This window comes from Chenopodium album, chromosome 21 (genome assembly GCF_948465745.1).
Source record: "Chenopodium album chromosome 21, dcCheAlbu1.1, whole genome shotgun sequence".
Classification (NCBI taxonomy): domain Eukaryota; kingdom Viridiplantae; phylum Streptophyta; class Magnoliopsida; order Caryophyllales; family Amaranthaceae; genus Chenopodium; species Chenopodium album.
The window spans coordinates 25,114,937-25,139,233 of NC_137854.1; the positions used below are offsets into that span (position 1 = coordinate 25,114,937).

The 24,297-nt window shown below is 40.6% G+C and overlaps 1 non-coding gene across 1 annotated transcript; it reads right to left on the reverse strand.

The window, feature by feature from the left end:
* Positions 1 to 1,296: 1,296 nt before the first annotated feature.
* LOC145603233 (small nucleolar RNA R71) lies at positions 1,297 to 1,403 on the reverse strand. Its single transcript, XR_014104761.1, has one exon. It is a non-coding gene; the product is annotated as a small nucleolar RNA R71 (small nucleolar RNA).
* Positions 1,404 to 24,297: the final 22,894 nt, after the last annotated feature.

Sequence of the window (24,297 nt, forward strand, 5' to 3'; positions counted from 1 at the left end):
TTATTATTGTTTTTATTATGCTTTCTTAATTGCTTTATTTAATTGCTCGTTATTTTAATTATGTCTCCTTTAATCGCTTTATTTAGTTTAGATTTAATTATGTCCGAGTAGTTTTCTTTCTAGGGTTTGTGGGGATCCATGATTAATAAGAAGGGGTAATTTATTATTGTTGATTGTTAATGTTTAATTAATTTCCTATTGATTGGTTTAATGCTCTACAACTAGATTAGCGCTGGTTTAATTGTATGAGTTACGCAATATTGATTCGAGATTCGAGAGATGAGAATTAATATTAAGGCCTAGTTTCAATAGGCAGTTTAATTTATAAATGGTTAAGTCGAGATTCGAGAGATGAGATTTAATACCGGTAAATTAACTCTGTGATTGTAATACGTAGCGAAAGCCCTTTATTATCTGATTAATTGATACATTGATGATTGATTTATATGTTTTAGCCTGGAGTATTATTTATTGGTGAACCTATGCCCTAGGTCCTTTATTCATTGATTTTCCCCTACTTTTATTTATCCCTACTCATATTCTTCGTAGTATAGTCTTTAATTACAACAACATTGGTTACCCTGATAATTTAGATTATAATAATTAATTAGAAATAGAAAGACTAGTTTCCCTGTGGATTCGACCCTACTTCCCTATCTACTTTAGTTAGAGGATTTAGGTAATACTTTTGATTAGGTGATACGACTTTAGCCTGTCAAAATTTGGCGCCGTTGCCGGGGAAACGGTTTTATTTTTATTTCTGATTATTTTTGTAGTCTAGATTATTATTATTATTTTTATTTTATTTTATTTTTATTTTTTTTTTCTCGTCTCAGAGAACGCAAGTTCTTTGAGATAGTTTCTCATATTTGTTTGTTTAGTACAGATCAGGAATCAAGCATGAATCCACCGCCACCACCTCCACCTCGCAAGCTTAGCGATTATTCGCAGCCGTCCCTGACGGATTTTCCACATCTATCTTCTACACCAAATCTCGAGGGAGTACAATTCGAGATCAAACCCCAGTTTATTACTATGATTGAAAGAAAGCAATTTAGCGGAGCTAAGGGTGAAGACCTAAATCTTCATATTGCAGATTTCTGTCAATATTGCAATACCATTAGGCAAGCTGGGGTCACACAAGACCAAATCAGGGAGATTCTTTTTCCTTTTTCTTTGTGTGGTAAAGCTAAATTATGGTATAATGGATTGAATAGAACTGCACTTGGTATTACTGACTGGGATACTCTTGTTTTGAATTTTTATAATAAATATTACCCTGCAGAGAGGACAGCTTTGTTAAGGAGTTCAATCCTAAATTTTTCCCAAGAAGCGGATGAATCTTTATATGAAGCTTGGGAAAGATTTAAGGATTTGCAGAGAGAATGTCCCCATCATAAACTAGAACAGTGGCAGATAATCCAAGCTTTCTACAATGGGCTTGGATATAATTCAAGAATGATTTTGGACTCTGCAGCTAACGGAAGATTTATGAATTTAGATGTGAATATATCGAGCAATGTTGTCGAAGAGATGGCTATTCATAATTCCCAATATGGGAATCCCAGAGGATTTGCAAATAAGGGAAAACATCAAGTCGATTCTATATCCTTTTTGCAAGCACAATTGACTTCTATTAGCCAGAAATTAGACAATATTAATAATTCTAATTCATCTTCCGTTGCTAATGTTTCTGCTATTGGTACTAACCCTATAATATTTTGTGAAAATTGTGGTCTTGTAGGTCATTGGGCGCAGAATTGTAGGAGCTCACTTGAGAAAGTTAATGCTTTTCAGGCATATAAGCAAATTAGTCCATACTCCAACACCTACAATGCAGGGTTGAAAAATAACCAAAATATGTCGTACAATAGTACGAATCTGCCTAACCCCCCACCACAGGTACAACAACCACAGCAGAGGTACTACCAACCTCCACATCAAAGACCACAACAGGTTGTTACTCCTCCATTTGATTCTGACCTATCAGAAATCAAAGCGATGTTAGGTACTATGCAGAAGCAGATGCAAAGTAGAGATGCGCAAATTGACTCATTGATAGCACATAATAAAATGATAGATACTCAGATTGCGCAACTTTCCTCTACTCTGCAAACTCGCCAGCAGGGAGCCCTACCATCACAGCCAGTACAACCTACAGAATATGCGAATGCAATTACCCTGAGGAGTGGTTCACACTACGATGGGCCTCCTATGCCCAAAGATGATGAACCTGTTATAACAAAAATTGCTAATCCTGATTCCGTTATACCAAATGATGTTGTTACTAGCCCTGCAGGGCTACAGGAAAGTACTAATATTTCTGATAATTCTTTGCAGGGTAAACCCCAGGATAAGAGTGGAGATGTGCAGGGTCCAGCTATTAAACTTCCATTTCCTAATAGACATTTAAAGAGTAAGTTGGATAAGCAATTTGGTAAGTTTCTGGAGATTGTGAAAAATTTGCAGGTAACAGTTCCTTTTACAGAATTAATTACTCAAGTTCCTGCATATTCTAAATTTATGAAAGAAATTTTAACTAGAAAAAGGTCTATTAGTGAGGTAGAGACAGTTGCTTTTACTGTAGAATGTAGTGCTATTTTACAGAATAAATCTCCACCTAAACTAAAAGATCCGGGTAGTTTTTCTATTCCATGTCATATTGGTAATCTGATGATTGATAAAGCTTTATGTGATTTGGGTGCTAGTGTAAGTGTTATGCCATTATCTGTGAGCTCTAAATTAAATATGGGTAAATTAAAATCTACTAATATTACTCTGCAAATGGCCGACCGTTCTGTTAAATACCCTTTAGGTATTCTAGAGGATGTTCCTGTTAGAGTAGGTAAATTTTATATACCTGTTGATTTTGTTGTTCTTGATATGGAGGAAGATTTGCAAATTCCGATTATTTTGGGTAGACCATTCCTTCATACTGCAGGGGCAATAATAGATGTAAAAAGTGGTAAACTTACATTATGTGTAGGGGATGATAATATTACTTTTAATCTGAATAATGTCCCTAAAAGCCCCATGTTAGAGGAAAAGTGCTATAGTGTTGATGTGGTTGATGTAAATAATTTTTCTAATAAGCCCCAAACTCTCGTTAGAGATCCCTTGGAGGCGGTATTTTGTGTTGCATCTTCCGCAGGAAAAACTAATACTTGGAAAGATGATGTGGATGCTATAGAAAGAGCTCTAAATTGTGTAGGACTTGGGTTTGAGGATGAACAAGTGGAGAAAGAGAAGCAAGTTGTAGAGTTTGAGGCTGTAGTGAAAGTCCCACCCGATCGGGTGGCATTTGCTCAAACAAGGAAAAATATGAAGAAAACTAAGGCCAAGAAGAATTCTCGTGCAGCAAGTCGTAAAACACGATGTGGTCGGACTCTAGAGGCGGGCCCGGTCGGGCCACGCTCGCCCGGTCGGGCGCGAGACCGCGGCAGCAAAACTGGCCAACTTCAAACAACCATAACTTTTGCGTTTCTTAACGAAATTTTGCGTGTGACCTATCATTGGAAAGCTCTTCAAGTCTAATTTCCAATGCAATTGGAATCACGTCATTATCATTTGTATAAAAAAAGTTATGAGCAAAATAGTGGACCTGACTCGTTTTTGCCTCTTCTCTTACTAACACTTTGTTTCTATTTTGTCCAAAATTGTACCAAGGTGATGCATTGCAATGTTTGGGATGGTGGTGGAGACAAGTTTGATGATGAAGGGTAGTCACTTGGATTACAAGCTTCCCTTTAAGCCAATGAGGACATTGTCTGATTTAGCTTGGGGGGGATTTCTTGTATATTTAGGTACTCTTTCTTTCCCTTTTCTTTTTATTTTTCTTTGGTGTGCTTAGTTTAGTTTTTAATGCTTTTTTAGTATAGATTTATTGCTTTCTATTATAGTTTTACTGCTTTCTTTATGAGAAAAATACAAAAAAATTGAAAAATTAAAAAAATACAAAAATACGTTCCAATAAATAATGAATCATACTTCTCTGTGCCCCTTGATGAAATTTTCGAAACTTTTTGATTCTTGGTATTTGATGATGAATATTGTGGATTAGTTGATCGTGATTTGATATTTGATTGCCTTGGAACCTTAAAATGCGTCAATTTTGTCTAACTACTTGTGAATATAGTGCTTGACTAGTTGATTTGGTTAGGAATGTGTGATTAGTTCCTGGTATGTCAATGAATTTGAGTATTGATTTGCAACGATGAGTAGTGTTTCATAACTCACTATTATGCACATGTGGAGGACGAAGGCATTTGTTCTTTTAGGTAGCCTTCAGATTTATTAGATACATTTGTTCCCTTCTTGCTACCCCTGTTGTTGCCTTGACTTTTTATTGTTTTTAGCCACATTACAAGCCATGTTTGCCCCATTGGTTACTAGTCCCAAGCTTGGCTTGGGGGAGCTATTAGTGAGTGAGGTGAGGGAGTTTGTAGTGTGCTTATTATTTGCACAACTTGGGCGGTTTTAAGAAGTTATTTGTTCTTGATCGTATTTTATTTTTGATGAGTTTAAAAGTTGAATTTTCTTGAAAAAGTAAAGTATGATGATATGAAAAAAAAGAAAGTGAACTTCTAATAATAATATAAAAAAAAAGAGCAAAAAGAAAAAAAAGGTTTGATGTTCAAATTGTCTAAGTGAAGGTTTATCAAAAGAAAGAAAGAAAAAAATTGAGTTTCATTGTAAATATTTGAGTTTTGAGTTCAAAGTTTGTTATTCACTCTTGTTCTATATTATCATATTTTTATGAGTGAATTTTTGTAAGTATTGGGATTGATTTTTATGATTGGAGTATGTTTGGTGATTTATGTTGGAGTTAGTTTTGTTGGAGATGATTATGACCATTATTTTTGGTCATGGGTTTATTAGGATATGGCTCCCTTTTAGCATAGCTTTTCTCTCACATATTCCCAAATTTATCCTACCCTTTCACCCTAGCCTTACATTACAAGCTTAAAAGACCTTTTGACCTTGTGCATAGAGTTGCGTGGATGTGAAAGTGTTGTTTATCAATGCAAGTTATGACTTGACATATTCCGAGTCGACTATAGGTTGAGTGTATGTCTTTTTAAACACACGAGTGTTGTGAGTTGGGAGGGCATTGTTCACATAAAGGGGTGGTTGGAGAGCGATCGAGTACACCTTTTACTCGCCACATAAATGAGAGTTGAGTGTGTGAGCACTAGTCTTGAATTCTATATGCTCTTGTGGTTTGCTCTATTTGACAATTGTTAGGGAAGATTGGTAGTTGGATGAATTTGATTGGTTGACTTTGATACATGTTTGTCGGATTTACCTTGAATTATATTTATTGATTTTAATTGTATTTGGGGTGAAGTATTGATTTATTTATTCATTGTTTGCTTAGGGACAAGCAAAGGTTTGGCTTGGGGGAGTTTGATAAGTCTATTTTATATATATATTTATTCCCCGTCCCACGGTCATATTTGTGCTTATTTGAGCTCTACAGAGTTATTTTTATTACTAATATACGTTTTCTAGTGTTTTTGTAGAGTTGATATTATTTTGCAGGAATTTGCATATTTATGACAATTCCCGAACTTATTGAGCCACTACAATGACATTAGAGTTTGATCGTATTTCATGACCATATATTTGAAGCGCAAGGTCGAACTTATTTTATTTGGTTTGGTGATTAAGGGCTCGGTTCGTTTGGAGTTATAATACTTCGTATTATTACAAGACTAAGACTTATTAAGAAGAAGGAATCAACGGAGCAAGTAATGAGGCCACGAATTATAAAATAACACTTAAATTATTGGCCCAAGTTTGCTGGCCCAAATGAAGAACCAAGCAGCCCGCTGGGCGTGATATATAGCGGGCCCGATCGGGCGGTAGATGGCCCGGTCGGGCGAGAGTGTTACTGCGAGCTTTTCACTTATCATAGTGGGCTAATTGTTTAGGCCCACTTGATGATAATTGTGTCGGTGATTTGTGTTTATTTAAGGAGTAGTAGTAACGCAGGTTAGGTAGTTAGTTTTCTTTTAATTTTCTTTTATTCTTAGTTTGAGATTTCCGTAACTTGTTAGTTAGGATTTTCTTAAGTTTTTGTTTTATCTCGCTTTCGTCTAATTTCGTCTTTAATACTAATTACGTTTGCTCAAGTTAGTTTGACGATTATTATTTTTTTATTCTACTTGGTAGTTTTCTTGAATATTGATTTTTATTATTATTATTGTTTTTATTATGCTTTCTTAATTGCTTTATTTAATTGCTCGTTATTTTAATTATGTCTCCTTTAATCGCTTTATTTAGTTTAGATTTAATTATGTCCGAGTAGTTTTCTTTCTAGGGTTTGTGGGGATCCATGATTAATAAGAAGGGGTAATTTATTATTGTTGATTGTTAATGTTTAATTAATTTCCTATTGATTGGTTTAATGCTCTACAACTAGATTAGCGCTGGTTTAATTGTATGAGTTATGCAATATTGATTCGAGATTCGAGAGATGAGAATTAATATTAAGGCCTAGTTTCAATAGGCAGTTTAATTTATAAATGGTTAAGTCGAGATTCGAGAGATGAGATTTAATACCGGTAAATTAACTCTGTGATTGTAATACGTAGCGAAAGCCCTTTATTATCTGATTAATTGATACATTGATGATTGATTTATATGTTTTAGCCTGGAGTATTATTTATTGGTGAACCTATGCCCTAGGTCCTTTATTCATTGATTTTCCCCTACTTTTATTTATCCCTACTCATATTCTTCGTAGTATAGTCTTTAATTACAACAACATTGGTTACCCTGATAATTTAGATTATAATAATTAATTAGAAATAGAAAGACTAGTTTCCCTGTGGATTCGACCCTACTTCCCTATCTACTTTAGTTAGAGGATTTAGGTAATACTTTTGATTAGGTGATACGACTTTAGCCTGTCAGTGGGTAATAATTGTATAGATGATGCAACATAGAGAATTCATGGGAAAGTGAGAATATAGACAACACAGATGTTTCGGTGTATTTTGTGATCTCTTCGGATACTGGTCACGTTCTTCTGGCAACGAGACGCGGACACCTGCAAAACAACGAATATTCCTTATCAGAATATTCGCCTCCGACGATCAAGTTAGAGATCGGGAAACGGAAAAGCTAGAGAGAGAAAGTAGAGAGAAGTTGGAGCTCTTTTAGTGCTCTATTTAATGTTATGTCACAATCCCCCTCTCCCATCATAAATGATTGGGGTATTTATAAGGGTGGGAACATGTGCCCCTCTAGGGTTTGTACCCTAGAATTCCGTGACATGATTGGCTGCGCAATCATAGATCGCCACGTGTCAAAGAGGGGCGCTGTTTTGCGGCTTTCAAGGGTTTTTCTCGGGATTTGGGCCTGATGTAATAAAGGCCTTTTCTCTTGCTGATGTTCCAATATATGCTTAGGGCAACTGACACGCGTCACCCTGTCAGGAGGACACGTGTCGCCCTCTCATAGGGACACATGTCGCCTTCTTAATGGGCCACGTGTCGCTATGAGATTGGGCCACGTACTTGGGGGTAATTTTACCCTAAATATTTGCCCCTCAGAGTGGGTGGCTCGTACGCTTACTGGCCAACTCCTCTGATCCTCTATCTAGACGTCCATGTACACTGGGTTGGATTTACCTCCCATCTGCTCTGAACGTCCATATACTTTGGACTGGGCTTCCTTTTTAGCTGCCTTGGACGTCCACATACTTTTCTCTGGACTTCCTCATACTCTGGAGTGAGCTTATTTTCTTGCTCATCTAGACGTCCACATATTTTGGACTGGGCGTCCTTGTACTCTGGGTGAGCTTATTTTCTTACTCACCTAGACGTCCACATATTTTGGACTCGACGTCCACATACTCTGGGGTGAGCTTATTTCCTGACTCACCTGAACGTCCACATACTCAGGCGTACACTCTGGTACTCCAGCCAAATTGCGTCCGTCTGAAAGCTTTCTTTGGACTAAACGTTTGGGAGCTGGGCGGACGCAATTCCCAATTAGGCCATTTGAGAATTCTGGAGACTAAGTGTTTGAAGTGTAAATTCTTGAATTTGCGTTTTAGCCAACTTAGACGTGCCGTCACATCCGTCTGACCCTTCACTTAGATTGACGGAAACCTAACGCCATCCGTCTCTTTTTTCGTGTATGAAGCGGACGCACTGAAGGCCGAGGTGGAAAGCTTGAAGAAGTCCGTCTTGGACTTGACTGAGCAGCTCAAAGCTCCTCGGCCGCCCAATGCTGAAGAAGTCGTCCACATTGAGCACAATGCAGAAGAGCGGCTTAAGGCTTACTTCTTCGATGCCTTTGAGCTGATGGTGGCCGATGGTGAGGTGGCCTATTATGAGGAGCGCTTTGCTAAACGCCTGGCGTACGTCTCCCTCAGGGAAGATGCAAAGAAGGCTGGCCAGCCTCCTTCAGAGCTAGTTGTCACTTCCCCTGAGTCCGGAGAGGACGAAGAGGAAGAAGAGGGTAATGAGGAGGAGGAGGCGGACGATGGCACTGAGAAGCCAAATGATGAGACGTCCGTCCCTGACCCGGTCAAAGGGGATAAGCCTGCGGAGGAGCCTGCCAAGGATGATACGGCTAAATAGAGCTCAGGTCCTCCAGCAACCGTCTGCTCAGCCTCCCAGCTTTCCTTTTATCAGCTTTCCTTTTACTTAGCTTTTATTGTACTTTTTATTTTGTTTTTTTATTTTGAAGCCGCCTGTTTGAGCGGTATTGTAAACATTCCGACCGCCTTCTGCGCGGTCTTATTTTAATGAAATTTCGTCCGCCTTTTGAGCGGTTCTTTATTTCTGTTTCATACTTAGCAATTTTTCGCAATTTTACGCTTTTTGAATGCTTTTTCGTACGAACCTAGGGGTATGCCCCTTTATTCGGTGTTCGCCTAGTCCATACTCTAAGGAGTTTGATTAACTTGATAGTTTTTATACCTTAAAGGGTATGACAACTAGCAAGTTAATCAAATCATAGTAATGATTGCCCTTGGACTAGGTGAAACGCCGAATCAATTTAATTTAATTGGCCGTTCAATTGGCTTTATGCGAGTCGTCCGTTGAAACTATCACTCGGACGCACCCTGGAAACCCCAAGTATTATCTTAACTTAGAGATTCCTGGCTCGGCTGGGCTTGGTGCCTAGGTATGCCCTTGCCCCATTTGTAAAGGACACTTGTATTACACAAGTTCAGGATACCTTGCCTTGATCGTCCGTCTTGGGTTAAGACAGATATTCATTTCTGACTTTTTTTTTTTTTTTTTTTTTTTTTTTTTTTTTTTGTGTGTGTGTGGCCGGGTTGCTTCATTGGAAGCAATCTTGCTACCTTTTTACCTCGGCCACTCTGTAAGCCTTTGATAGGCCGTGTTGCTATGTTGGGAGCAACTTAGTAAATGATTTCACTCGGCCTTTTAGCTTAAATAATAACATGAAAATAAGAACAAGTAAAATAACAAAATAGGATAACAATGCTTGACTTTTTCATTAATTTGTCAAAATTACGTTGTTGTGGCCGTATGGCTTTAATTACATGGCTCGGTCGACAGATCTAGCTGTATATACAGTTTTTTGGCTTAGTACTAAAGAGTAAAACTTAAACATGATACTTTTTCAATTGTCAGTGTTCCACGTCCGTGGGATCTGACGGCCATCGACGGCTTCCAGGCGATATGTGCCGTCTCGGACTTCTTCTCTGATTCGGTATGGCCCCTCCCAGTTTGGAGTTAACTTGCCGTCCTCATTGGCACGACCAACAACTTCCATTTTTCTCAACACCAGATCCCGATCTTCAGCGGACGCTTAGACACTCGGCGATTATATGCCCTTGTCATTCTTAAGCGATATATTTCGTGCCTAAGTGCCGCGTTGCCCCTAGCTTCTGGAAGAAAATCTAGGGCGGTCTTCATGGCCTCCCAATTAGCCGATTCATCATATATAATTACCCGCAAAGTGGGATCCTACATTTCAATTGGGAGTACAGCTTCAGCTCTATAGACCAAAAAGAATGGAGTCTCTCCCGTGGAACACTTTGCTGTTGTCCGTATGGACCATAACACATTAACCAACTCATCAGCCCATAGGCCGCCTGCTTATTCAAGTTCGCGCTTGATGCCATTTGAGATCAACTTGTTATAGGCCTCAACTTGACCATTGGCTTGTGGTCGACCAACCGAAGCAAAACAATGAGTTGTACCTTGGTCCCCTAACCATTCCTTGAGTTGGCGCGTCTCAAACTGAGGTCCGTTATTAAATACCATTAACTGAGGCACCCCATACTGAGTGATTATGCTTTTCCATATGAAGGCTGACACATCCGTCCATTTAATGCCCCGGACGGCCTCGGCTTCAACCCATTTAGTGAAGTAGTCTACAAACACTAGCACATATCGTCTCTGGCCGGACACTAGAGTATATGGCCCTAAAATGTCCATGCCCCATTTTGCAAAAGGAAGCGGAGTGCTTATGGCCGAGAGACTATTTGCTAGACGATGAATAAGGGTTGCAAACCTCTGGTACTTGTCACATTTTTTCACCATTTGCATGGCGTCCATCTTTAGGCTCGGCCAGTAATATCCCATATGTGTGGCCTTTTCAGCTAAGGCTCGTCCTCCAATATGGGAGCCGTCCCTGGTGGAGGTCGTCCAACACATCATACCCTCTTTCAGGAGTTATGCACTTAGGATAGGGTTTCACAAAAGCTTTTTTGAATTGTTCCCCATCCTTCATCTCAAACCAGGCTGCCCTCCTCTTCATAGCCAACTTTCTTTGGGATCGTCCGGAAGAATTCCATCCTTTAAGTAGGAAATAATTCCGTCCATCCAGGTTGAACTTCTATCTATGATCTGAACGGGCTCAGCATCAATACTCCTTTTTTCTTTTACTTCCCAAAATACTGATCTTGGAGTGTCACATGACGCCGAGGAAGCTAGCTTGGAGAGCGCGTCTGCTTGATGATTTTCTGAACGAGGAACTTGTCTGAGAGAAAAATGTTCTAGGCCCTCAGCCTCATCATTCACTAGCTGCATGTACTTCATCATGGACGGCTCCCTGGCTTCGAAGCCACCATTGACCTGGTGGACTATTAGCCGGGAGTCCGAGCATACTTCAATTTGGGTTGCCCAGGCCGCTTTACACATCCTTAGGCCGGCCAACAATGCTTCGTACTCGGCTTTAGTGTTTGACGCTTGGAACTGAAATCTCAATGCGTACTCAAACTTATCTCCTTCAGGAGACTGACATATAATATTAGCACCACACCCGGTCGCTGTTGCACTACCATCCACAAACACCTTCCAAACCTGGTCCTCGGCTGGCTGAAGATCTGGCCGTGTCATTTCAGCCAAAAAATCCGCAAAGGCTTGCCCCTTAATTGCCTTTCTTGGCTCGATCGTAATGTCAAAACCTCTAAGCTCCAAAGCTCATTTTAGCATGCGACCACTTGCTTCTAAAGTTGAGAACGGCTTCTTCAAGGGTTGGTCTGTATAGACCTCAATTGAATGTGCCAAAAAGTACGACCGCAGCTTCTTTGATGCCATGTACAAGGCCAGGCCAAATTTTTCAATTGGGGGGTACTTAAGCTCAGCATTATGAAGTACATGACTGATAAAATAGACAGGGACCTGGTGCCCGTCCCTCTTAGCAAGGAGGACGTCACTTAGAGAGTGTTCAGAGATGGCAAGGTAGATGAATAACTTCTCGTTCCTGAGCGGACTGACGAGGCGAGGCAATGTATGCAAGTGACTTTTCAATTGTACGAATGCTTCCTCAGCCTCCTTTGTCCACTCGAACATAGCTTTCTTTTTAATGGTTTGGAAAAAATAACGGCACTTATCCCCTGACCTTGACAAAAATCTACCAAGGGCGGCTAAACAACCAATCAGTCTTTGCACCTCCTTAATTGGTCTTTGCACCTTCTTAATTGTTCGTGGTGATTTCATGTCAACGACGGCTTGAATTTTTTCAGGGTTGGCCTCAATTCCACGTTGATCAATCAAAAATCCGAGAAATTTACCGGACTCAACACCAAAGACACACTTCTTTGGATTTAACATCATCTTATGCCGCCTGAGTTCGGTGAACGTTTCTCGTAAATCCTTCAGATGGTCGGCCGACTCTTTTGACTTGACAATCATGTCATCAATGTACGCCTCCATGTTCCGGCCGAGCTGATCTCTAAAGATCGTGTTAACAAGCCTCTGAAAGGTAGCAGGGGCGTTCTTGAGGACAAATGCCATAACTTTGTAACAATACAACCCTTGCTTGGTCATGAATGCTGTCTTTTCTTGGTCTTCTTCCCACAAGGGAATTTGATGGAATCCGGAGTATGCGTCCATGAAGCTAATTAGGGCGTGCCCGGCCGTGGAATCAACCAGATGGTGAATCTTGGGCAAGGGGAAGCTATCCTTAAGGCACGCCTTATTCAAATCTGTGTAGTCCACGCACATTCTCCAAGTTCCATTTGGCTTCTTCACAAGAACTACATTAGCTACCCAATCTGGGTAGAAGCATTGCCGAATGAAACCGGCGTCCAGCAACTTTTTCACCTCAGCCGCGGCCGCCTGATTCCTCTCTTCTCCATGATTCCTCTTCTTTTGGCGGACAGGCTTTATCAAAGGGTTCACGGCTAGCTTGTGTACGGCTAGGTCAGGACTTATTCCTGGCATTTCACCAACTTCAAATGCAAACACATCTTTGAATTCCCTTAACAGCTGAATTAAATCATCCCCAAGCGTTCCCAAGGCTATAGTGCCGACACTAACCGTCCGTTCTGGGTGGTTGGGATCAAGCACTATATCCTGGTGGCTGCCGGCCGACTGGGACCTCAACTCATCTGGCCGGCTGACAGTCATCAATTGCTAGGCTTCTTCTGCCTTGGCCGCCTTACGCTTCTGGCCGACCTGGTATGGTGGGAGTGAGGTTACTTCCTCTTTTTCCTCGGATAGTCTTGATCCACGTGCTGTGGCCTTCACTGCCAACTGATTACATTCCTTAGCCATTTTTTGACTTCCTCGAATTGTTCTTATCTTACCGTCCGACCTTTCAAACTTAAACAACATTAGGTGGGGCACAATGACTACCTTGGCCGCATTCAGAGTAGGGCGGCCAAGAATGACATTGTACCCTGTCACTCTTTAACAACTAGGAAGCGGACGACCATATCTCTCTCTTCTCCCTTCTGCCCAAAGCGGACGGGAAGATCTATCCGTGCGACTGGATGAATGACATTTCCCCCAATCCTACCAACGGGTGGGTGATGTCCTGAAGAGTATTTCCTGGGAAGCTTAAATTCCTTAGAGCGGTCAGGCTGATGATGTCGGCCGAACTGCCCGTATCAATCAATATTCGTCCAACCTTCACATTAGCTATCTTGATGACAAAGACCATGGGATCATTATGCAAAGCCTTGACCTCCCCACGGTCAGCCTCACTGATGATCACTTCAGGAAAAGGCTCGGCCTTAATTGCATCCGTTTGCATCACATTTGACAAATTTCGGGCGTCCTGCTTGATTCCTTTCATGGTAGGGCCGCCTGAGGCAAAACCTCCTGATATCACGGCCACAAAGCCTGAGTCAGTGTTGTTCCCATCATCTTCCTTGTCATTTTTCTTATCATTTTGTTGCTTTTTCTCGAACGTGTTGTCTGTCCGCTTGTAGGTGAACTTGGACTTCATCACATAAGGATTCAACAGACCCTTGTCGGCTAGCTTATCCAACAGCCTCTTCAGATTGATTCAATCGTTCGTGTCATGACCCACTTCTTTGTGGTAATGACAGTACTTTGTACTCAAACTTGTCTTTTATCTCCATCAAAATGGAGTAACCATCATTGTTGAACTCAAACTGAGGCTCGTACGTCTTCCTTCTCTTTGACTTGGGTTGTGTAGACACCTAAAAATGTCTCCCCAAAACCAAACCGGATGATGAACAACCTTTTACCGCCATTATTGGTCGGGTTGAGTATGTAATCTTTGGAGTGCTTAAATCCATGTTCATTCCCAATACATTTCATAAACCAACCCAATTCCTAACCCATTTCACCAAACATAACTTATTTTCCTCATTTCGTGCCTTTAAACCCAAAATAATTCATTTCGTGTCCTTTAAAATCATTCATTTCGTGTCCTTTATTTAAAAACGTTTAGATCAGTTTATTTTGGTCCATAATCTGGGTCTAATTGTTAAATGGTTGTATGGGGATTGAAAAGAGCTTTCCAAAGATATATTATAATCCAAATCCGAGTTATAACGAATAAGTTATGGCCAAAATACTAAACTGAGTAGTCCAAACCGAACCTAAGCCCACCTTACCTACGACCCAATGATCATGTGGAGGGTCCAAAGGATTTAATCCCACTCCTAATCCAATTAGGATTAATTGGAAGCTTCTATAAGCTTCTAAAAGATCTTGATTATCCTTTTTGAAAAGATAAGATTAAAGCATTTGAAATTGAATAAAACTTTTCTTTTTGAAAGTCCTAATTCTATTGGAATTGAAAGACGTTCAAAGATTGTCAGATATTATTTTCGTGATTTTTAGTTTTTATCTAATTCTTATATGGTTGGATAGAGCTTGAAATTATCTATCCAATGATATATTATAATATTAATTCCGAGCTATAACGAAAAAGATATAAAAGAAATACGAAACTCTATCCAAAACTGACACCGTCCCACTATTTCGGCCATATCTTTTATTATACATAATATTTTAATCTGATTTTAATTGGGTTAGAAATTAGACTTCAAGATATTTCCAGCAATATCTTATTTATCTTATTTCGATTTCTAGATCAAATGATATGATAAAAACAAAAACCGCAAAAACTGCTGTCTATCGCAAGAGTTTTATCCGATTCGAATTCTTATCTTTTCTTGATTTGACCCCTCCTTTTTCCCTATAAATAGAGGTCATATCTCCTCTTTTTCAATCATCAACAAGCTTGATCACCTAATCATTCTCTCTTCCTCTCATTTCCACCAAAAAAAAAATCATTCTCTTCTTTTTCTCTTATATTCTAAGCCTCAAACCTATATTCTTAAATCCTATTCTTCCCTTAAGCACTCTAAGGAGTCCATACGATACCCGAAGTTCTATACTAAAACCAAGGCGTGAAAGGTATAATTAACTGAGGGTTTGGACCAAATCAACTCTACTTTTATTTATTTTAATTATTTCAATTTGATTTATTTTTATTGAAGTTACTAACAATTTATTCATGATGTAGCAATTTTAAGGAACGCGCGAAATGTGAGTAATTAATTAATTTAATTACTTATATTATTTTATATTGCTAATATCATGATTATTATTATTATTATTATTATTTGATTTGACTAACGCTATTATTGTCGAATTTCTTCCAATATTAATGTTTATTTATTCTATTATTTATGATCACGATATTGCATTTTTAAAGGGAATATGTAATTGAAAATCACGACTAATGAGATAATTTGAAAAACCGGTTTAGGTTCCTTTAATCTTGTTATTAAATCAAGTGATAACTAATACTTTAGAATTATGTGTGCATTAATATTCAACCAATTTAGCATAATAATAGTTTGGAGCAAATTGAATATTTTGTTTGTATGCCTTTGAGATCACATGAATGCTTTTCACAATAAGAATCCAGTAGAGGCCAATACGGGCGAATGTGACTCCATGACTCACTTCGTACCATCATCCCCGATCCTCCTTTCGTGGTTCCGAACCATATGGAGTTAGTAATCTCATGGATTATGAATGGGGTGTAACCTTCAGGGGTCAATCATTGTTGCCTATCGTTGTCCCTTAATCGTGGCTGCCTTTTATGATCCGTGAACGGTTTACAAGTTCCATAAAAACTTGTTGGCGGCTCCCTACTTTCCTTGTCCCTAATTGTGTCCCTAATCGTATATGTCAATTATCACTTCCTATGAGTGCCAAGCATATTCACACCATGCTTTAACGTAGGCGCACTTCGAAAGACGTCTACAGGTTGCTTGTCATCAGCCACCCAGATTTATTTTCTTTTGCTTCTTTCTTTCTTTCGGCCGGCCAAGTCTTGCAGAGAAGGTTGCTTCTTCTCAGCCCCCTTGGCCGGCTGTTCTGATTTGGTGAGCGAACGGAAGTCCGCGGCCTCAATGTAGGCTTCGGCTTCCCGCAAAACATCTGCGTACGACCGAATATTTTTTCTTACCAAATCAAACTTGAAACCATTATGCCTTAATCCTCGGAGAAATTCTGAGTAGGCCATTTCGTCCGGGAGATTATGAATTTGGGCTTTTTCTTGGTTAAACCTTTGGACGTAAGAACGTAGTCCTTCATTCTTTCCTTGCACAATTGTTGCCAAATTGAGACTTGTCTTTCTTGGTGGGATGTTGTAAGAGATGTTTCCCACGAACAACAGACTAAGGGTGGTAAAACAATTTATGCACCCGGCCGGAAGGCTATTAAACCAATCCTGAGCCACTCCCTTAAGGGTGGCCAGGAAGCATCTGCACCAAGTAGCATCATCCACGCTTTGCAAGTACATCAAGTTCCTGTACGAAGTAATATGCTCCTCTGGGTTGCCCGTACCATCATAGGCACCCACTAGTACACTCTTAACCTTTGCTGGTTGAGGGGATGTTAGAATGTCTTGCGAAAACGGAGGCGGCTTATCTCCTAAAGTCAACAAGCGCATCTGCCAGTCAATGGGCTGAGGCTGCGCGGAAGATCCAGCCAGGTAGGGAGCCTGGCCGAACGTCTGGCCGTATGGCCCATACTGTCTAAAGAACTGAGGAGTTGGCTGTATCAACCCATTGAGAATTTGAGGGGGCTGATATTGTGATGGCTGAACTGTAATGGGAGTAATAGTGTGAGCGACTTGGCTTCTGCTGGAGACGGCCGTGTTGGTATATTGGGAGAAAGATTGGTTGGAGAACTCATCCGACATAGTTGGGGTAGAGGCCGTGTCAGAATATGCGACCCTCTCCCTTTGCTTGTGCCGAATGTAATCCCTTGCGTCCTTGAAACGCTGTGACGGCTCAGGCTCCGCTCTTTTTGGCTGTCTGCCCCTCCCCCCAGCTGACTGTGTTTTCACCAATAGACTAGAGAGATTGGTTCATGGGACTCAGGGAGACCTTCCATGCGGACGGCGGAATGGAGTATTACCAGCATCAGTTGCATTGGTTTTGTTGTGCGTTTTCTTGGAGGCACCTCCTCCCCCCTTTGGCTGTTTAGAGGCCAACTCTTGGCGAAGCTTAGTCAGCTCGGCCATCAGGGTAGCTGGGGTAACAGGAGGCTGCTCAACCTCTTGAAATGAGGCGGTCAAAGGATTGCTGGAATGTATGGTAGTGTGTAAACCTTCTACATATCCATCTTCGCCTGGACGAGGACCAGTATTAGGTGTCTGACCATCTATTGCCATAACGGACGAGTATCCCCACAGACGGCGCCAAATGTTTCGGTGTATTTTGTGATCTCCTCGGATACTGGTCACGTTCTTCTGGCAACGAGACGCGGACACCTGCAAAACAACGAATATTCCTTATCAGAATATTCGCCTCCGACGATCAAGTTAAAGATTGGGAAACAAAAAATCTAGAGAGATAAAAAAGGAGAGAGAAGTTGGAGCTCTTTTAGTGCTCTATTTAATGTTATGTCACAATCCCCCTCTCCCATCATAAATGATTGGGGTATATATAGGGGTGGGAACATGTGTCCCTCTAGGGTTTGTACCCTAGAATTCTGTGACATGATTGGTTGCGCAATCAGAGATCACCACGTGTCATAGGGGGGCGCCGTTTTGCGGCTTTCAAGGGTTTTTCTCGAGATTTGGGCCTGATGTAATAAAGGCCTTTTCTCTTACTGATGTTCCAATATATGCTTAGGGAAACTGACACGTGTCACCCTGTCAGGAGGACACGTGTCGCCCTCTCATAGGGACACGTGTCGCCTTCTTAATGGGCCACGTGTCGCTATGAGATTGGGCCACGTACTTGGGGGTAATTTTACCCTAAACAAAAGAGGATTTCATTCATTTAAGATAAATGATGCATTACAAGGACTTGGCATAAATAACCTTACAATTTAGTTGACTAGCTCAGCACAAACAAAAAAAATAACATGATGGTTTAAAAGGTCAAATAGCTAAATGACAAATTACAGCTTATTACTATAGCTGATATTCCTGACATCATTCTTCTTCTTTCTTTCTGTGAAGCTTCCCTGTACATTAGTCATTCCTCCATTCTCTTCTGCATTCTCCAGCTCAGAACTTCCCACGATATAATCTTCTGATTTACTTTCATCACTTTCAGAACATCACTAAAGTCCTTGAGATGATCTTCCTAAGTAGGGCTATAGACTAAAATATCATCAAAGAACACCTGGCCAAAACATACTTCTTAAGAAGTGGTTTAAATAGGGTATTCATAAGAGCCTAGAAGGTGGAGGGTGCATTGTTTAAGCCTAATGGCATAACCACTTATTCTGATAGGTAGGTGAGGGTTAGGTCTTTGACTAAAATCCTAATATCAAAAATTACTTATAACTTCCTAACTAACCACTATAAGCAAGCGTAGAGGCAAGTCCGGAGTTGAACCATGAGGACTAAGTGTATCAATTTGAGCTAATTCAACTAGTAGGAAAGGTTGTGAGATAGAGAGAGGAACAACTAAAACACTACATAAAATAATTAACAAAATACTAGGGAAAGAGGAATCTAATTACATTAACGAATTCAACAACAAATTGCAATTAGATGGTCATGATCTCAATTAGGAACGATCAACACACTTAACTCACTCTCTCGCAATTAAGCACACTAATTATCCTACTAAGCTAATTCACTCCCGTGCAACAGCATAGGCATGGAAGAATCAAGAATCTCAACCAACTCACTTCCATACAATTAATTGAAAGTACAATTAATAACCTAGAATCAATTAGCTAGAAAAGATTATAATCCATGTAAGCATTATCCATACACAATAAACAAGAATCAATTGCATATTAATCACAATCAATAATTCAATTCATTAATATAACCTTCATCCATTCCTGTAGGGAATATTTCAAGCATTACGATAACCCCAAACTTGAACCCCACGGTGATCATACACTAAAGTACGGTGGCGTTCCAAAGGGAAAGACAAAGAGCAAAAAGAGTCGCCAACAAGTTTTAGGAACTTGTAAACCCAAAAGACAATCCAAAAGGACCATCAACTACTCCATAAGGTCTTGAACCAAACAGGGTCCGGGGATGAATGTACGAATCCAATCTACAAAAGAAAGGACCCGCCCTATAAAGTAGGCCTCTACTTTGTTCTACTCGTATTCATGTGCGCTTTTCGAATAACATACAAACATTAAATTAAACCTACCTTGCTTATCTATGTTGGTTGAATATTAATGCACAAATAAGACTATTATTGGCGATCACTTGAGTTAAAATCACATTAGCCTAAACCAAATTATTAATTATCTTATTAAGCGTGATTTCAAGTACGAATTCCCTTTAAACCTGCATAAAAGGCGTGATCAAGCAATAACAATAATATATATCAAGCAACATAATAATAAATAACCAATAATGATAATAGCATGATAAGGCATAATAAAGCTCAATAATAATAGCAAGATCCTAGGCATGATACTAACAAGATTAATAACAAACCCTAGCATGTCACTAAACAATAAAGATCAAAGCTTTAAACCTAACATGGTACTAACATGATATTAGAAAGAAGTAAAGGCATCCTAAACATGATACTAGAAAGCAATAATAACATCCTAACATGATACTAGGAATTAAACATTAATAAGCAAATCTAAACATGCTTTCTACATTGAAAGAGAGTAATAAGATTACATACTTTGAAGCCTCGTACCTCTTTCTAATAACAAAATACACAAGTTAGTAAACTTCAATGAAAATAATAAAGAATAATTAAAGAATTAAAGAATATCCAAATTAATAAAGTTTAGACTAGTTTTGGACCAAACCCTCAGAAAATATCAACCTTGCACGTCTAGGGCGAAGGCAACTTCGAACTTGGTTAAGAGACTCTAAGTCTTGTGAATGCGGAATATTGTTTGTAAAAAGGCTAGTTTAGAAATAGAGAGAAAGAAAAGAATTAAGTAATTCTTGAGAGGGAATAGAGAGAATTGATGAATGATGTTTGTAGATCCTTGTGAAAACAGGGATTCGGACGCTATTTATAATGAAAATAATCCGGAAAATCATAGAATTTGATAAGGAATAAAACTCCACGCTGTCGCCAGGAATTAACTCTGTCGCGACGCGACAGGGTCTGTCGCGCGGCGACAGACTTGTCGTTTGGCGGCAGCCTGTATTAGCGCGTTTTTAAGATAATAAAACCATATTTTATTCCAAATAAAAATCTTTTAAAAATAATTAATTAATTATTAAATCTAACAATATTAGAATTAAAAGGAACTTTCTAGAAACTTCTAGAAAACTATAATTAATCCTAATAATTTTAGGAATAACAATTAATATTGGGCCCTCCTCTAGATCATTGGGCCGTATTAAAATAAATAACCGGGCCCAGTTTAGTATTTTGGCCATAACTTCCTCAATATTCATCGGAATCGGGCTTATAATATATCGTTGGAAAGGTCTTTTCGAGCCCCATCCATCTACACCATTATTGGACCCTTATTATGGACCAAAATAAACTGAATTGGACGTTTTCAAATAAATAAGGTCATTTTCAAAAACAGAGAGAAAAGAATTTAATTAAAACTAAACCACAACACTTGACTTTCGAACCACTTTCACCTAATTCGATAATAACACAACGTGCAAGGCATTCATCACTGGGTTTGGTTTTGGGGAGACACAAATGGGTGTCTACAGAAGCCCCCACTTTGACTGAGTTTGAAGAAACTTATGTTTCGAAAAACGAGAGTCAAAGTATCGATAGGGACGGAGAATGATTCAAAACGTTCTGCGATCCCAAATCATTCTTATAACGCCGATACCTACAAACCAATCATTAGTTAAAACAGATAAAAGAGTTAAGAAACGCGTATCTTGCACCGTCGAGCACACGTCTCTGAAAGTAACCGTTTTGCTGTTGCTTCTCTTGTTGTTTGTGACAACCTCCACTGTGCCTCGTGAACGCCATCCTTGAATATAACCATATGTCGTCGCCTTCAATATCCTTGGTGACAATCCTCCACAGTACTTCGGGAACATCATCGAAAATAACTGTATGTCGTCATTTCCTAGGTGTGGCTATAGGTCGCCACAGCAGTATGTCGCCGCTATAGACAATCTCTTCTTTACCTTGAGGGATCGCCGAAGGTGGCCTTGCTTCGCCATCTCCACCATTTGTGACACTACCTCGTCACGACCGTACTTCGCCGCTAAACAATTTCCCTTTATGTTGAGACATTGCCAAAGAATCACTTTACCTATTGACCCTTAATATCATTATTTATCATTGTTTTTTATATTTGTGCCGGTACTTTGGTGCTTTTGCCTTTGTAAACCATTACTTCGGTGCCTCTATTGAACCATTACTTCGGTGCCTTGAACCATTATTTCGGTGCCTTGAACCATTATTTCGGTGCCTTATTATGAGCCAATACTTCGGTGCTTTAAGCTAAAGTGAGACGATCTTTCATCAAGTCGATCACTCAGTGCATTTTGATCAAGCTGACTAAATCATGTCAATTTGCTTAAAGGGGCTAACTAGCGTACCAAGGAACCCAAATTACCAAAATGGACCCACAAAACCATAAGGAAGAGTCCAGCACTCTGTCGCCGCTCCAGCGCTGACCAGAAGTGCCTGTCGCCATCTTTTGCATCTGTCGCCGCGCGACAGAGTCTGTCGCCTCGCGACAATTCTGTCGTTTGGCGACAGAATCGGGGTTTTAAACCCGTCTTCTTCTTCTTTCTCATTTCGCTGCTTTGCTTCACAAATTTCGCGAAAAAACTTCAAATTACTCGTTCTTGCTCATTTCTCAACCAAATTCGCTCAAACTTGTTGCAAATCGAAGCTTTTCTCATCTATTTTCCCGATCTATGTAAGTTTTGCTCAAACTCTACTCGGTTTTTGACGAATTATACATTGTTGTTCGCGAATTTTCCAAAAAATTCGAAAATGTTCTTGCTTAATTTGCTTTTCTCGTTGAGTTTTATGCCTTGAATTTGTTTAATTATGCTTGTATATTACTTTGGGAGTATTTTGAGACTTGTTTGACCCAATTTGGTGAAGAAATAAGCAATTCACCATTGTAGGACCTCTTAAGGTCGTGAAGAACAATGTGAGTCGTTCTTTGCATTTTGACTGCTTTTACTTGTACAATTTGTCACAATATTCATCATATGTTTGCAAGAAATTATTTATTTGCTCAAAGAACATACTTCCATGCTTGTTTGAGATTTTGCTCTGTTTTAGTACTACGTACCCTGTTTTTTTTTTTTTTTTTGAACATAGTATCGTGCGGCCTAGGCGAACTTTAGATACTGTAGAGCCTTAAACTTAATTACTTTTACATACTTTAGCATGGCTAGACGACGTGGTTTCGGTTCTCGGTCAAGGGACATACGTCGAGAGGACGAGCCCACCAGCGAGGGCGAGGACGTACCTTCTACTTCCGGGCTGGGTGTCATGCCTGATTGGGACGAGCGCACTCTATTTCACGCGCCGATTCATCATCTGTCGGAGAGGATCCGACAAAGTCTAGCGAGTGGGAGGACCCGTAGCCATGGCTCGGGTAACTCCACCATCATCTCCCTGTACGACAACTTTATCTACCGCGATGAGGGGCTTCGTCGTCTTTGGGAGTCATGTGGGTTGACTCCTCTGCTGCAGGCCACTCGGGCCATGTTTTCATACGATGGGGGGAACCTCGTCGTTCGAGCTTTGGTGGAGTTCTTTTGGGACACCACTAACACTTTTCACTTTCCCTGGGGTGAGATGACAGTCACTCCAGCTGACTTTAGTCTCATTACGGGGCTAGAGTTCCAGTCTACTCCTCTACCTTTCGATGCTGGCGTTACCGTTTACTCGCCGGAGGTTTTGGAGTTATTGGGGCCGATTGTTATTCGGGCCCAGGCTGAGGCTCAGTCGGGACAGCTGAGTTCCCGATGTATCCGTCGCGGCACGCTGGCTGCGGCTTTCGAGGATGATGCGACTACCCAAGAGCAGCGGGTGCGCATCTTTGTGCTGATTCTGCTATTAGGGACATTTTCCCCTGATCGAGGTAGTAGAGTACTTCTATACTACCTGTCCGCCGTTCGTGACCTCCAGTTGGTCGGGACATATGACTGGGCCAGCATGGCCTACGCTGATTTCTTACTGGGCTTGCGGCGCTCCTGTCGTCACAAGGCCTTGTCTGGAGAGATAGCCCTTTCCAGTTTCTGGAGGGTCGTAGAGGTATATCTCCTTTTCCCTATTTAGATTTTAACTCTAGCTTTAGAAGCAGCATTTATACTAATTTAGATTTTTGTATAGATTTGGTTCTACGAGTACTTCCCTTCTCTTGCGCCTGCGAGGCCTTCTCCTCGCGTGCTCCCTATTGCTGCTTGTTGGGGAGGCCGCAGAGGTCCGCCGGAGGTGTTACGCCTTCGAGAGATGATCCTCACGGTAGGTTTTTCTTTAAATTCTTACTTTCTCTTTTATCACCTTTTAGCGTTAGTATCTTACTTAGTGATGTTTCAGGAGCCTAGCCCGGTATATCGACCTTGGGCTGCTTTTCCTATCCCTGCGCTGGCGGCGCAGTATACGGCTGAGCGTCGTTACTTTCTGGGGACATATGGCGCGGTGGTCTACCTAGGGGAGAGGGTGGCCATCCAGCACTCCTCGGATACTTTCGTTGTTCCCGTTCCTCCACCTCGGCATATGTTCCACGATGCCTTGCAGCAGGATCGTGCTGGTGGGCCTTCGCGAGGTATTCCCTGGAGATCACACATTCTCCTTGAGCAGAACGATGAGGAGGACCTGTTACCGTTGCTAGCGCCGGCTCCTGTCCCTTCAGAGGAGGCAGCGGTATGCTTTTATTCGTTTAGTTTATCTTTCTTAGGTAGCCCCCAAGTATCTTTCTAATTTTTACTTTTAGCAGGCTGGTCCTAGGGAGTTCATCCCTCCGAGGATGTCTATACGCTACCAGGGTACGTATGGACCGATCGAGGAGCTTATTCCGCCTGCTTCAGCGGGAGAGCAGTTTGTGGAGCGGTCTATTCCTCGTCACCAGACTCGAGTAAGTAGTTTTTCTTGTCATATACCATCCCTATGTTGGGCTTTATAATTTTTATTGACGTTGGCTATTTTGGCAGTTCTCTCGTGAGGTGGTGACG